This window comes from Lasioglossum baleicum, chromosome 7, assembly GCF_051020765.1.
Source record: "Lasioglossum baleicum chromosome 7, iyLasBale1, whole genome shotgun sequence".
Taxonomy (NCBI): domain Eukaryota; kingdom Metazoa; phylum Arthropoda; class Insecta; order Hymenoptera; family Halictidae; genus Lasioglossum; species Lasioglossum baleicum.
In genome coordinates, this window is record NC_134935.1 from 13,350,608 (window position 1) to 13,364,527 (window position 13,920).

The 13,920-nt window shown below is 47.1% G+C and overlaps 1 protein-coding gene across 3 annotated transcripts in view; it reads right to left on the bottom strand.

The window, feature by feature from the left end:
- Window positions 1–13,920, bottom strand: part of Pxb (putative Hedgehog signaling attenuator pxb) — a 360,190-nt gene that overhangs the window by 84,371 nt on the left and 261,899 nt on the right. The window lies entirely within an intron of this gene.

The following is a 13,920-nucleotide window of genomic DNA, read 5'->3' on the forward strand; positions in this document are numbered from 1 at the left end:
ATTCCCTCGAAACCACGAAAGACAGGACTTTCCGAGGTGTTGGCGTCGAGCGTAAGAACGCGTGGGAGAGTAAGCGGCCTGGTGGCCGTGCCGCGTCACACATCCGGTAATTTCATTACGAAAATCCGCGCGAGGCTACGTGTCGTTGTCGTTGAAACCTCTCGTCGCTGCGAACGCGTGTACATTCGCGCAGTAACGGCGGACTGGGAAAAAGTACGGAGAATTGGACGCGGCGTGGCGAGGTATGAAGGGGTGAGTTTTCGCGAACCGGGTTGTGGGAAATTTCATAACGTCCCTCTCGGCTCGCTGTCGCACCACCGAGCCCCGAAATTCATGGCGACCGTCGCGTCGTATCCTCTGAAACGAATGTCGTCGTAGCTGGTATTTATGGTCGGCCGGATCCGTTTTAATGCGCTTGCGAGACGCGCCGTTTCGTCCGAGAAATCGGTCGGCGAACGACTCTGTTCGACTCTGGGAAGTCGACGTAATCGAAATAGCACACCAGAAAACAAAAGGAGCGAGCGCGTGCTGAGAGATCCGTGTCCGGAAAACGATTGTCGCAGTTTGTGCGGGGTGATAATGGCCGTTTCGGATCGTCAATCACCTAATAAACGGTGCTGCAGAGAGGATGCATCTTTGCGAATGTAGTCGACACTGTTTTCTCCTCACGAAATGTGTCTCAAGTAGCAGCGCCATACGTGTTTACATAATTAAATGTACAATTTTATGAAAGGGTTACTACTCAACACTTAACGAATTTTGACAAAATGGTTCTGAAAATGTCCAAAAGCAATGACCTGAAATGAAGTGTGACAATTCTAAATTTAGAACACGTCTTTATAATGCATGCTTTCAAATGAAATTAAATATTTTATGAAAGGATTAACCTCTACATATTCCATGGCTAACATCTCTTTACGAGACGAATGAATCTATTTATAACCGTTCCAGAAATGTCCGAATGTGACACGAGCCGGAATTGAAAATCACGAAAATACTGAAAGGAACTTGGGGAGGAAAATGTGATTAAATTTGTACAGATTGAACGACAGGAAATGTTTTTCACAATCCATCGCCATTGTCGGGATATCTAATCTAACGGTGTATTTGGATAAAGATGCAGACTCCACTGAAACTTCATTGAAATCGCGGCACCTTTGAAGCAACTCTTATAAGATTAAAAGTGGCCCCGGCGCAGCCCCTTGATCACGGGGATGTTTAGCTCGGCAACAGAAAAATCTTCGCGAACGTCCGCACGACACCGTCGACCCGCGGCGCCGCCACGCCAGCGGGAAACTTTAAATTAACTCGTTTTAATCCCGCGGGAAACTTAGCCGTCCCGCGAATCGCTCTTGTCGGGTTCTGACGTTAAGTAATCAGATTAGCTCGAACCAACCTCGGAACGCCGCGGAAATTGCGTTAATCCAGTTTCGGGGCCGTTGGCGCTCGAAACGTTCGGCTAATCGTTTTAAAAAAGCAAATTTCCCCGCCGTCCATCGGCCGGCGCGTATCCTCGAAATATCGCCGCTAACTTTTCGCTAAAGAGAAGGCAAAGTCATTCGTGGGCCGAAACTAGACGAGATTAATTTCGAGAGAGTCTCGAGATATTCGAGATTCCGACGTCCCGAAGTGTTCGGGCATTAATTATTATCATTAACGTCAGCGCCGGTGTTTCGACGGAGTATCTATCAGTTTTCGAAGTGCAATTGACTCTTCGAAGCTTTTCAACTTCGATGTAAGCGCGATGCTCGATAGAACGGATAGACCTTGAGACGAAATGCATTATTAGACGTCGACGTCGGCCCCGTTCCCGACGAACAATCGCAGACTCGCGGCCAGCCCCAGCCTGCGCTAATATCATTCGCAGCTTTCCGTGGAAACGGGGACCCGTAACCGTGCCACGGTAATTGCGCAAATACGGTCATTAGCGAGCCAAAGCACGGAAAAGAGACGAAACGCCGAACGTTTCCCTGCTCGAAATGACGTATGAATAATTCCCGACCAACGAGAGCTTTTCGCTCTCTCGGAGAGGCCGTCTCTTGTTCGGAAACGAGCGAATGGTGGCCGGATAATGAAATAAAATGGATCGGGAACTGTCTCATTGCACCCGCCTGATTATGCTCCGCGATGCGTTCGCTGTTCAATTTGCTGTTTCAGTTGGGATCGTTTCCAAATCCCTTGCTCAACCCAAAAACCAAATTATTTCGAAACCTCGTGGTTCACACCTTTATATCTTCTACCTGAATTTTGTGAATTGCGACTAGAAGAATAGAACTATTTAAGAAAATGATCCAGGTTAATAAAAATTGGAACACACATACTAGGACAAGCAGTAAATTATCTTCAACTCCCCCCTGGTTAAGCCTTTGATGTCCAACCTGACTCCTGCGAATGGAGACAATAAAAATAGAGATATACACAGTGGTTTAGGTGACAGATAGAAATGATAAAAACAAGTGGAAAAATCCGGTCCTGTTTCCCGAGGTCAATATTTACGATCGGTCTATCGACTGGCTCGTTACGCGTGGCAGCGCGTGTCGGTGTTACCTGTGGACAGGTAATTCGCGTGTGGGTTGCGCGCGGTCCACGAGCGGAGAACGAGCGGAGAATGAGCGTGGAACGAGCTTGGGGCGCGCGCACATCGCATTATCCCGGCGTCAGCTCTGTCCGAGTCCTATCTCTGTTTAAGTGATACAAACTGGACGGACGCACGCGTCGGTAGCTGCGGCCGATCCTTGTCACGAAGATGATTATTGCTGTTCGCAAACGTTCTCGCCACTCCCGCGGTTTATCGGTTCAATGGCTATTTCCTGGTCGCGTCGACTGGCCTGCATCCACGGGATTATGAAATATCGCGCCGTTTTCTTTCGAACGGCGTCCTCCACCCACATCGTTCTCAATTTGTCCGCTTTCTCCGAGCCGGGACGGGACGGGCCGGGCCGGCCGGTGTGTGTCCACCGGTCATCAATTTCTGTCCTCGCGATCGTTCCACGTTACCGACCCACGCCGAGAGCGGATCCATTTTCGTTCGTACGTTTGTTACCTCTTTGTAACCTGCCCGACCATAGTGAATCCTCTGTGGCTCCGGGCGATCCGCGCCCCGTGAAATCGCTCGAGGAGCCTCGCGTGTCTCTGCCCCAATTGCCGGCCGAGTGCCATGCCGTTCCGCTGGAGCGAGCCTTTTCTCTCGCGGACGCGCGACGCTCCTAATGAAAGGCCCCAATTAACCCTGGAAAAACAAGAGTCTGGTAACGAACGTGATCGCGAACCAGGTCCCCAAAACCGTGCTCCTGCCGCACGATGGCGAACAGGCTTCGTCGCGCGCTGTTCGAGAAACTGCCGCATCAAAATGGACCGGAGATGTCGATTCTTTACTAACCAATAAGCAATCGCGGCAAAAAGTGGAAGACGAAGGACGAAGTAAAATTCGAACTGGACGATTAAGAAGGCGAAGAACACGATTCCAAAATCGAGAGGACATTCGCGAATTTGGAGAAACTGAAAATTCTCCATTTTGTCGGGCCAGGTAAGACGGCAGTGGCGAGGGAGTGAGGCTCGTGCACACCGGGAACATAACTCACGCGGAAAAGACTCAAGGCGTCCTCATCTCTATGTTAATCTTCCCGTGGCTGTGGAGCCGGCGGCGTTGAAGCTATAGCGACTCCTTTCACCCGGTCTCTTCTTTCCCACCTCTTCGCGGCTCGTTTATGCGAGGATCGTCGATTACCGGCCTCAACTCGTCGGACCACACCGAATCAAACGGCTCTCCGGTGCCGGTTTTAACGTGCCGCGAAACAGGGCTGCGGATGAAACCTTCCAAGAGGAGACAACGACCACGACCACGACCACGACGACGACGACTCGAAACAGGCGTCTCCCTCGACGACCGGTGTCGCTGAAATTGCCGATAAACGCCGGGGACAACCTGTCGGATCGGCCGGTTCGCGCTGACGTCCGCGTAATTATCGAGTGAACACCGGCTGCTGTTATTATGATTTTATGGCTATTAATGGGGACAGACTGCTCGCAGACCCGGACGCTATTAATTGAGCCAACGAGATTAAAGGCGCAGCCTCGGAGAACGGAATCTCTCCTGTTTATCCATTCAGCTCAGTCTCGGGGCTACCGGGAGGAACATGTATCAATTTTGCAGCTGCATTTTTCACGATTAGCCGTCGCGTCGCTGGAAGTGCAGAAGAAACTACAAAATCTTTAAATGTTACTTTCCGGAAACGGTCTTTCGTGAGGACGACAGCTCCGAAAGTTTTTAATAATTTATAGCGCTACTTGTTAGGACACGTGGATGCCGATATTGTTGTGTATCGTATGTATAGTTACGGTTACCATGTTGAAAAAAACTTGGTGTGACTATTAGCTTTCGTTCACAGCCTTTTTATTCTACCAACGTCCGACCATAAAGCACAACCATACGCACAACTAGCGCATAAAGTGTTAAGAAATATTCAATCGATACCTGTACCGCGTTTCACCGGAAGCTAGAAATTAAACGTCCGCTTTCCCAGCCATTAACATGAATAAATCACACACGAAGAAGTCCACCGCAATGCGTTTTTAAAAAGGTTTCCCTTCACCCGTTAGGGATTTACAAACCTCGAGAATTTGCACCCCCGAAGAGTACACGATTTTAGTAAGCAGCGAAACAGGCAAGGCATTGATAATTCAAAGAGAATTATTGGCGACGGTACGCGTTTAGGTGCACGAAGGGGCCAGCGAGAATTTTTCGCATCTGATAAGGGTCCGTGGCGCGGACGCGCAATTATTTCAGTCGAAAATTTCGAGACCGGGACCCGAGACTCATTACGATTATGCATGCAGCTAGGATCGTTTCCGGCCGGTATCTCCGCGAGAAAATTGCTCCAACGTGCGTAAGAGACGTTATTTATAGGTGGACGCAAGGGCGCTGGAAGGGTGGCATTTTGCGAAACGTAGGGTCGAGCGAAGGGCGCCGGGGATTCAGATTATTTCGCGCAATAACGGCGGCCAGCCCTCCGCGCGTAAACTCTCGTTTGATTTCGAATCGGCCGCGACTCGGTTTTAATTAGAGACACCGGCGGGTTTCATAATTCCGCGGCCGAATGCTCGCGGCAACCCCCACATACGAGAGCTCGGTTGTTCGCGATCAACGCGAAATCCCGGCCCCGTCGATTCGACGTTTCCACGGTTCGCTTATGAACCCGGTTGTTTATTAAATGTGGGAACGGCGCGACGCGACACGACGCGCAGATTATGTTGCTTTTAACCCTCTATCACGCTCGCTGCATTTATTCGTCAGGATTGAGAAATTAATTTTTGCGTTGATACGCCCGCCGCACACCCGGTCTCGCCGCCGACAGCTAGAGGGTTGCCAGAGTGGTCAGTTGTGATAATAGTAAATTTTTTGGTATTGTTTTATAACTGGCGAAATGAAGGGGGGGGGGGGAATTCTCTTTTACCTATACATATAGCTGAATATTTCTCGTGGCGAGAATACAGGAAAAATACACTACAGAACCTCGGCTATATGCATAAATCAGAGGAGCATAGATGTATGCATAATAGAACAGTTCAGTTTCAAGCTTCAATAGCTGACTAAATTCTCACTAAGTTGTACAATGTAGAATGTATGGACTTAGAAATTGTATAGTCGTGGTTTACAGGGATCGTTTCAGACTGAATTTTTATTTACTCGTGGAAGGCATTCAGACAATAAGAATGTCGGACACTTGACACTCGGATAATCGAGATTCTACTGTATGTAGCTTTGTTATTACATCACATTCTTGTACTTAACAATTTCATACATACTTGGAATGAAATGGTTGGTCACAGCAAAAAGCCATTCCCAATAAAGTTCTACAAATTTATATTTTTACATATCCGATACAACAAGAACAACTCACAATGAAGGTGCAAAGACTTTCTAATCTGATTCGTGATTATACAGCACATTGCCACGCGCTACATAAAAATTTAACTAATTAACACCTGCAACAGAAAAGCTATTTAAAACAATTGTAGCATGTCCGAAGACAATGATTAATTGCACCCTCGGAAAGGCAACAAAGAACTATGAATGGTAAAAGCGACAAGCGTCGTTTGGAAGTCAGCCAATGGGAGTGGCGAGCGTCCTGTCCGAAGCATCGATAATTTGTTTAATGGTATGGCTAAGCGTACAAAGTAGGGGGGTTGGGAAAACTAAAGCTGAAAGTTTATTCCACAATAAAGGCTCTTCGGACAGTATTCTTTCCGGAAGTGCGGTGGCCACGCGATTGTATTTCACTATTTTCTCGTCTCGCCACGATTGCAGTCGATACTCCCACATGCCGCGCAGTTTGTCCTGTCTAATAAATAATAATGGTAATAATTCCTGCCGGATGGAAGAAACTTTCCCGTCCCTATTACGCTACCTTTCGAGCACGGTGGCCTCCGCGGGGAGTACGCCGCGCCGGCGACACCACCTACAATGCGAGGGTGGAAGGTGGATAGGGACTCGAAGAAAAAGGAGGAGACAGTCCGCCGGTAGGACGCGAGATATGAAATTATTTATAAGGCCGACCAATAAGCTATCAGAAAGCTATTAAAAGTTTTCGCGATCCAGAAATAACCTTCGAGCCCGGCGATATTCTCCGGAGGGTGATCTCCTGCTCGTAACATTTCCCAAGATCCCCCGGAGCTGCACGTCGCACCGCGACCGATGCGTGCCGCCTGACGCACTTTTTTTACTATCTTTCTTCCTTTTTTTCTGTCTCTTTGCCGTCCCATTCGTTCGTTTTCCACCGAAGAAAAAGAACATTTCCGCCGCACACCCGGGAAAACCGTTTCCCTGGACGTTCCCGCAACCCTCGCGACGTCCAATCGGCGTAACTGCTATTTCTAACTCATCCCGGAAATTTTTCAAGAGGGACGTGAACGTTTTGGAGCTTCTTTCTTTGTTTTCTTTATTATGTTTTTCATTCAAAATATTATGAAATGTCAAAACGTTACGTGTTTCAATTTTCGCAACAAGTCTAACATAAATAGCAAGTAATTAATCTTGTTCTTAAAAGAGATCAATAATTTTACAGATCAACTAATAGGTGCACAAGTTTAGGTTTTATAAGAAAAAGTTTAGACATCCTAAAACGCAATGATTACGTACAACAAAAAACAATCCTCGATAAAGGTTCTACGAAATTGTTCATTGTACACGTAACCAGATAAAGTTCTGCAAACTTGTATTTTCGCAAACAAATTTTCAAAAAAACAAGAATGGAAACCTCAACGACCGTTCAACATTTTTCTCTTCTCTCTTTCCCTTTGCCGTTCCATCTCGACGTTCGTTTTCCATCGAAGAAAAAGAACACTTCCGCGCACACCCAGGAAAACCGTACGTTTCTCTGTAACCCCGTCAAATCGGTGAAACTGCTATTTCGAACTCATCCCGGCAATTTTTTATCGGATTCCTTTGTGTGGAGCCGATCAAGTCTTTCGCGCTTCCGTTTCAATCTTCAAGATCGTTCTCAAATTTCCGGCGACCGATTTCTCCCTTCCAAGAAACATTCCATTAAACGATTTCTATAGCTGTGACGTTTTGACGTATCGCAATTTTTGACGACTCGCGAATCGAGCTCTCCCCCTCTCTCGAACACGTTCCTTTTGTTCGACAAGGTTCCGAACGGTGTGGGCGCGTTGGATAATAATAAATTCGCGACCAGCGGCCGCTAAGAAACCTGTAAATTCGCAGGGCTTAACGATCCGTAAATCTGCGAGCACATCGGAAAATACGCGGGCCGCCCACGCGCTATAATTTTCCGGTGTAACGATCGAGGATACGCGTCGTAAATAAAGCCAATAGCGAAACGGGTTTGTCGGAGTGACGAGGTTCGAACGCTGCGGTGGTTTAATTCTTGCGTTTGTAACTGTCCGCTCGTCGCCGGGAATTACCGGCCACGGCGTGTCCCAAGGATTTAGCGAACGTTGACACGGATTTTCGGACACGAACCACGCTCCGATTGACTCCGATGTCTCCCGGACTTATCGGGCTGTGCGATTTTCCCCGAAACCGGCCGATCGATTTAATATGGAAGTTGAATTTCGACGAGACATGACGTTTACTTCGAGATTAATGCATAAATTGAACGAACTAGCAGCCCGAGAGTCAAATTTGCGTGACTGCGAATTCTGAACACTCAAGTATGCACGAGTACGAAACATATTTCCATAAACTTAAATTTTTAAGTGAAAGAAATGTATTTACCTTCGAAAGACCTGAATGTAATAATGAATATAAATGAACTATGTCTGACTAAATACGAATATACTATAGGATTTAAAAAAAATATCTAAGACTTCAAAAGGGCTTGTAGTACTTACCAAGGGAATTAATAAAACATCGATTTTTATCATTTGCGAGGACTGGATATCGTAATTGAAAATGTCTTTGTAGCACGTAAACAAAGTGTTTTATTCAGGAGCACGTTAGCTCGAGATTTTCAACACAAACTTCTTGCCATGTAATATCAACAGACCTCATAGACGCAAACGGACCAAAACCTTAGAATAACAAATGTCCGATATGTTTTCTTTGACTACCTTGAGCTAGCGTGCCTTTGAATAAAACTCTCTGTTTACGTTCTACGAAAGCATTTTTACCTACGACTTACGATCCAATGTTCGCAAATGGTAAAAATCGATTTTACGTCGAAGGAATTGATTCTGGGTCATATTTTGATGGTACATTGTTTGCTCCCTTTGGCGAGTATAAGCGTTTGACGTCATTGATACACTTTTTTTAATGTAGAGTTCCCACACATTTTGTGTGGCGGTTGACCGATCGCCGTGCGCACTAAAAATGATTGATACGCGATCTTTCAATTACATTTGCCCGGGTCCCCGGAGACGGTAACCGAGCTGGAAAGCCGACAACGATGTTCGATCGATCGCGATCGGGCGCCGATGTGTCCCCGGACAAATTTATAAAACGCATTAATCGCAGTCGCCGCCAGTCGTTGCGCAGCCGAGTGCTCTCTAAATATTTGTCCTGTGACGAGTTGGCATCGATTCCCCCAATGATACAACGAACAGAGTGTTTGTAGACATACGGAGGAGACAGAGGAACGATCGGGGTTAGAATGGCAGCCGGCAATCTCGCAGGATCATCTCCCTCGGGCAACATCGATACTCTCGTCACGAGCTGTGACAATCGCCGGACGCCGCGGCGAACAAAAGTTGAAGCGGACCGGTACTGGTGTAGGGGTGGTGGATGGGTGGCAGTGGAGAGGAGAGAGCAGGGTTTTCGAAACTGTCGCAAAACTCTCCGTCCAGCCATAGAAACAAAGTTCGTACCCTCTTTCCCCGGCCCTCTTTCTCGCCAGCAGCGGCAGCACAATTTGACGAGGGCCATTCGCACACGGCAACACCGCCGGTTTCGTTTTCAGGAGTCGCGAGCGAGCTGCTGGCCCCGGTGGTCCTCGTCGTCGCGCGAGGATCGTTTAATTCGCCGGCGTTTCGCAGCGAATTTAGAGGTCGGTGCCTTTAGGGGTTGGAAAGCCTCGGCCGCGGCCGTTCCCGGTAACGGGCGGAACCGTTTCCCATTCTGACATAAGTTCACTCTATTTTCCAATATCCCAGTTTACCGGGCGAACGAGCGAATACGCCGAGCCACTTGCGAGGAATTTCGCCGCCCCGTTAAATCCCGTTGGCCCCGTTACCGATATTGCAAGCTGCAGGCCTTGTATCTCGATTTCCCGTAGATCGGTATAATAATTTCGGCCGGAGAACTCGTCGATCGTGTACACCGCTTGGCCAGAGGGATCGCGACGAAAGGGAACGTAACGCGGAGAGTCGCCGAAAACACCGCTCTCTGCTCTCCTCCCTCTCTTTCTCTCCACCCACGCAACCACCCTCGTAACTTTCTTCCTGCTTCCTTTCGCTCCCACACCCCCGTACGCCATTACACCCCCGGCGTATTCCGTCGGGAGAACTTTTGCACGCACGTGTTCCACGTTTCTCACCGGTGCTTTATTAAACCGAGACCCTCCGCGCCACAGAAACGACTTTGAGAGTCAGGTATTCGGAGGCAGGTGTCGGGTCGTCTAGATGTTGCGTTTTAGCCGCCGCGAACGCCCACCCGCAACCCTCGGAGCGACGCGATTCCGTTCGAAACGAGTTTACGATCCGCGTTTCTGTTCAGTAGCTGGAACCGCCGGTTTATCGGTCGTTAACTTCCCGGTGATTAGCGTCCTCCTCTTTTAACGGCCGCGGCTTCACTCGAATCGAAATGAGACGTCACTGCGGTTGATACTGTTCCGGGAACGCGTAAACTTCACAGTCATCGCGAGGGGTTAGGATTTTCGGAACTTCAGAAATCCTGCTCGGGACGTGTTTACGAAAATTGGGGACGGTAAACCAGTTGGAAAATGGGGTGATTAACACGTTCGGGGATGATGGGGGCTAGTCTCTTCTGCTAATTGGTGATGACGTGTTGTTTGAAGGGGTGGATATTTTTGTGTTGTTTTGAGAACGAAGAAACAGCTCTCAAGAAAAGTAAAAAATATTACCCAAGTGACAAATAATATTATTAATGTTTACAAGTATAGTATTATGTAACAAACTTTAGAATTTTTAGAAAACATACTTGTACCCTGTCAAGCAAGATTCTTTGACTAATTTCAGAAAACCAACAAAATATGAATTAAATTGGAATGTCGTTGGAACGTCATTAAATAACGATTAATATTTGTCCAGTAATTACCGTCGGTACTTGACTAAGAATTCGAGGAAAATAGTCATCAGGAGAAGTCGTGGAATGAAACGCAAAGTCGATTCTCGCGAGGTTCTGGCCACGACGTGCCTCCATCTGTCGCCGTTTCCGGGCACTATTCACTGCCAAGGGCGCAGCCAAGGCGACCGCGTATCGAGCACAATCCGCGAACCGATCGCGTCACGAATTTCGTCTCGTGAATTCGAGCCACAGTAAAAATCTTCGCTTGAATTGAACGGTATAAAATTTTTATTTGAGCGAAAACGTAGCGGGGGCCACTTTTTCGACCGGTCAATTTCAGATCCTGTCACTTCAGAGCGAACCATTTTGGAAATTCGAGCTCGAACCGATTCGTTTCAGCTACAATAGTAGCTCCGGCGGGCACCACGTCATTCGAACTTCGTATTTGATCGCAACCTTTGCCGGGCGAAATTGTTCCAAAGCGTCGAGTATCAATCGTTGCGAGCGATTTTTCCTTCTTTTTTTGTTCGCCTCCCTGTTTTGTGTTTTTTTGATTTTTTTCGTCGGTACCATTTCGGACGGTATCGATGAGGGAAAAGGGTATTGCTACTTTGACGCGTCTACGAAAAAACGGATAAACAGTTCGGGTATTTTCAGTGAGCCCGCGAACGCCGTGAAAATAAACGGTGCCCGCGCGTCCCGAGCAGAAAACGAACTATACTACGGGATCACGAATTTTCACCGTAGAAACTCTCCGCCCATAAGTTTCTAATAACTGTCAACGACAGGCGTGCACACCGGCTCGCCACCGGGCTACCGAGTTCGCGGTGGTCTCGAGATTATTTCTAATTTCATCCCCCCGCGACGTTATGGGGGGGACGGTTCTACTCTCGCCGAACTTCTTTAAATCGATCCGGAAATATCTCGACGCGAGAAGTATCGCGCGATACGCCATTCAACTCGTAATTTCGCAAATGGAAACCCGGTCTCGCGAAACGGAGAATCGCTCAAGGATAATTTCCTGTCAAATGAGAGACAACATTTTTCTCTATGAAAACTGTATGTTTTATGACGTCGAAAATTTTTAGACTTTATAATAGTCTCAATGTAGAATATACACAAATACATTTGATCCTCATTCATTTCGTCGTTGGTGTGGAACGCTGACTACAGACTCCGTGGACGTTAAATTTTCATAATTAATTTTACAATATTCACCTTTATAGAGTGGAAAAGACGGGCATTATTTCGTTTTTGCGTAGAATAATTGCTGAATAGGTACTGAACAGACCGCTCCAAAAATTTTTACCGAAATTATAATAATTTGGTGAATCAAATTTTCAACCCCTTTAGCTGCATTGTATAATTTGTAGAATTTGTTGCTGTCAAGTATGAAATGAATTTCCGAAGATAATACAATATTGTTACTCAATTAAAATCCACACATTGGTCAACATGTTAAACATGTTTCATTGACTTCATTGACATATTCTCACTTCTTTAAAAGATTCTACGAAGTTTACAATATGTGTATATTGGTTCGTTCAAGTACATCAGAATAAAAGTCAATTTTTGAAATCAGGGGATACAACATTGTCACCTAACTATTACACAAAACATTGTTCCACTAATAAATTTCCCGATTTCGGTGCTGAATAAAACTGCAACCGTTCGTTCACAATTTTAGACACGTAAAGCATCGCTGAAAGCACTGTTTACCAAATAGCGTACTGTTTCCCGTCGGAAAAAATCACGGTGGTGGATCTGCGCGGCGTTTCGGATCAATCCGGGCCGGAAAGCACTCTTAATTACCGCGATGGAAATCCTCCATTACCGTGGGCAATCGAGAGTAAACATCGCGGCGATTCGGTGGAAATTATCCAACAGGTGAACGAACCTTGGTAAACCGGGCGATAACTCGCGAAAAGGAAAACACGTATATCCGCGGTTGCAAATGTATTCCAGCGCGTTAATCTCGCGACGCTTCTCGCGACCCGCCGCGGGTATCGATCCTCGCGAGCGGAGAGAACGAAGGGAGAGAGAGAGAGAGAGAAAGAGGAAAGAGAGGACGTCGAGACTCTTTTCAATTCCCGTCGGAGATGCTTTATTTGTTTGCCCGCCGCGTTAAGTTCCACGTTTCCCCGACGCGACGCACGTGGAATTTCTCTCGTCTCCGCTACGGTCTCGTTTCTCGCGCTGGTGAATTGGATCCGGACGCGGCCGAGCTATCGCATTACGCTAACCGCGGAAAAATCCCTGCACCGTGAATCCGGCGACGTAGCACAACCGAAAAGACTCTTGCGCCGCGACAGGTTCGAGGGACGTTCGTTCAACCACACACACACACACACAGGCAGACACGCGAACCGTATATTCTTTTTATACACCGAGGGAGAGCCGATACTTTTCGAAATATTCACTCGAAAAACTTCTACGATCACAAAGGAATTTCGCGTGGACACAGATTTTCGAGGCGAGTCGATCCCGACAGCGCAAATCCAGAATCGATACCCGGCCCCGGTCACTCTCCACTTTTACGATCGGAATCATATCCGGCGGAACAGCCGGTTTCCAGGATCGTATTCCGGATAATCCTCTTTCGCGGAAAAACCTCGCGGGACCGCGCGCACACCATGTGCCGAAAGGAGATATATCCGGACCCCACGTGTCCGCGGTGTACGCGCACACAAGCTAATTTCCACTTTTATCCACCCCCGTCGCACGATTTAATGCTAAAAGAATTGAGACGCACCACTGCGGAAAATCACCGTGCGTTTGTCACGCAGACGTTTGCGTTTCGGAACAACACTTTCACCGATTGCAATCGACGTTGCAGACACTTTAACCAATCGTCGCGGAAGTAGAAAAACGGTCCATTTGATGGACCTTAGAAACGTGTTCCGGAACAAAAAATGTCTATTAGTATAGTAGAAAAATCTGTAAACGATTAAATTGTTAAGCACTTAGGAGTATGAAACAAATTATGTGCAGAGTCAATGTCACCTACATGTGGAAGACGTCGGCGTTTCGAAGTAGCACTATTTGACGTGAGAATCAACATTTAAGACACCTTGACAATCAGTGAAGAAATAGAAATTCCTCTAAACGATTAAATTGATAAACACTGAGGATTATGTTCCGAGAGAAAAAATTGTGGAATCAACATTTGCTATCCCTAGGAGACGTCTGAATTTTGGAGTCACTCAGGAGATTGCTAA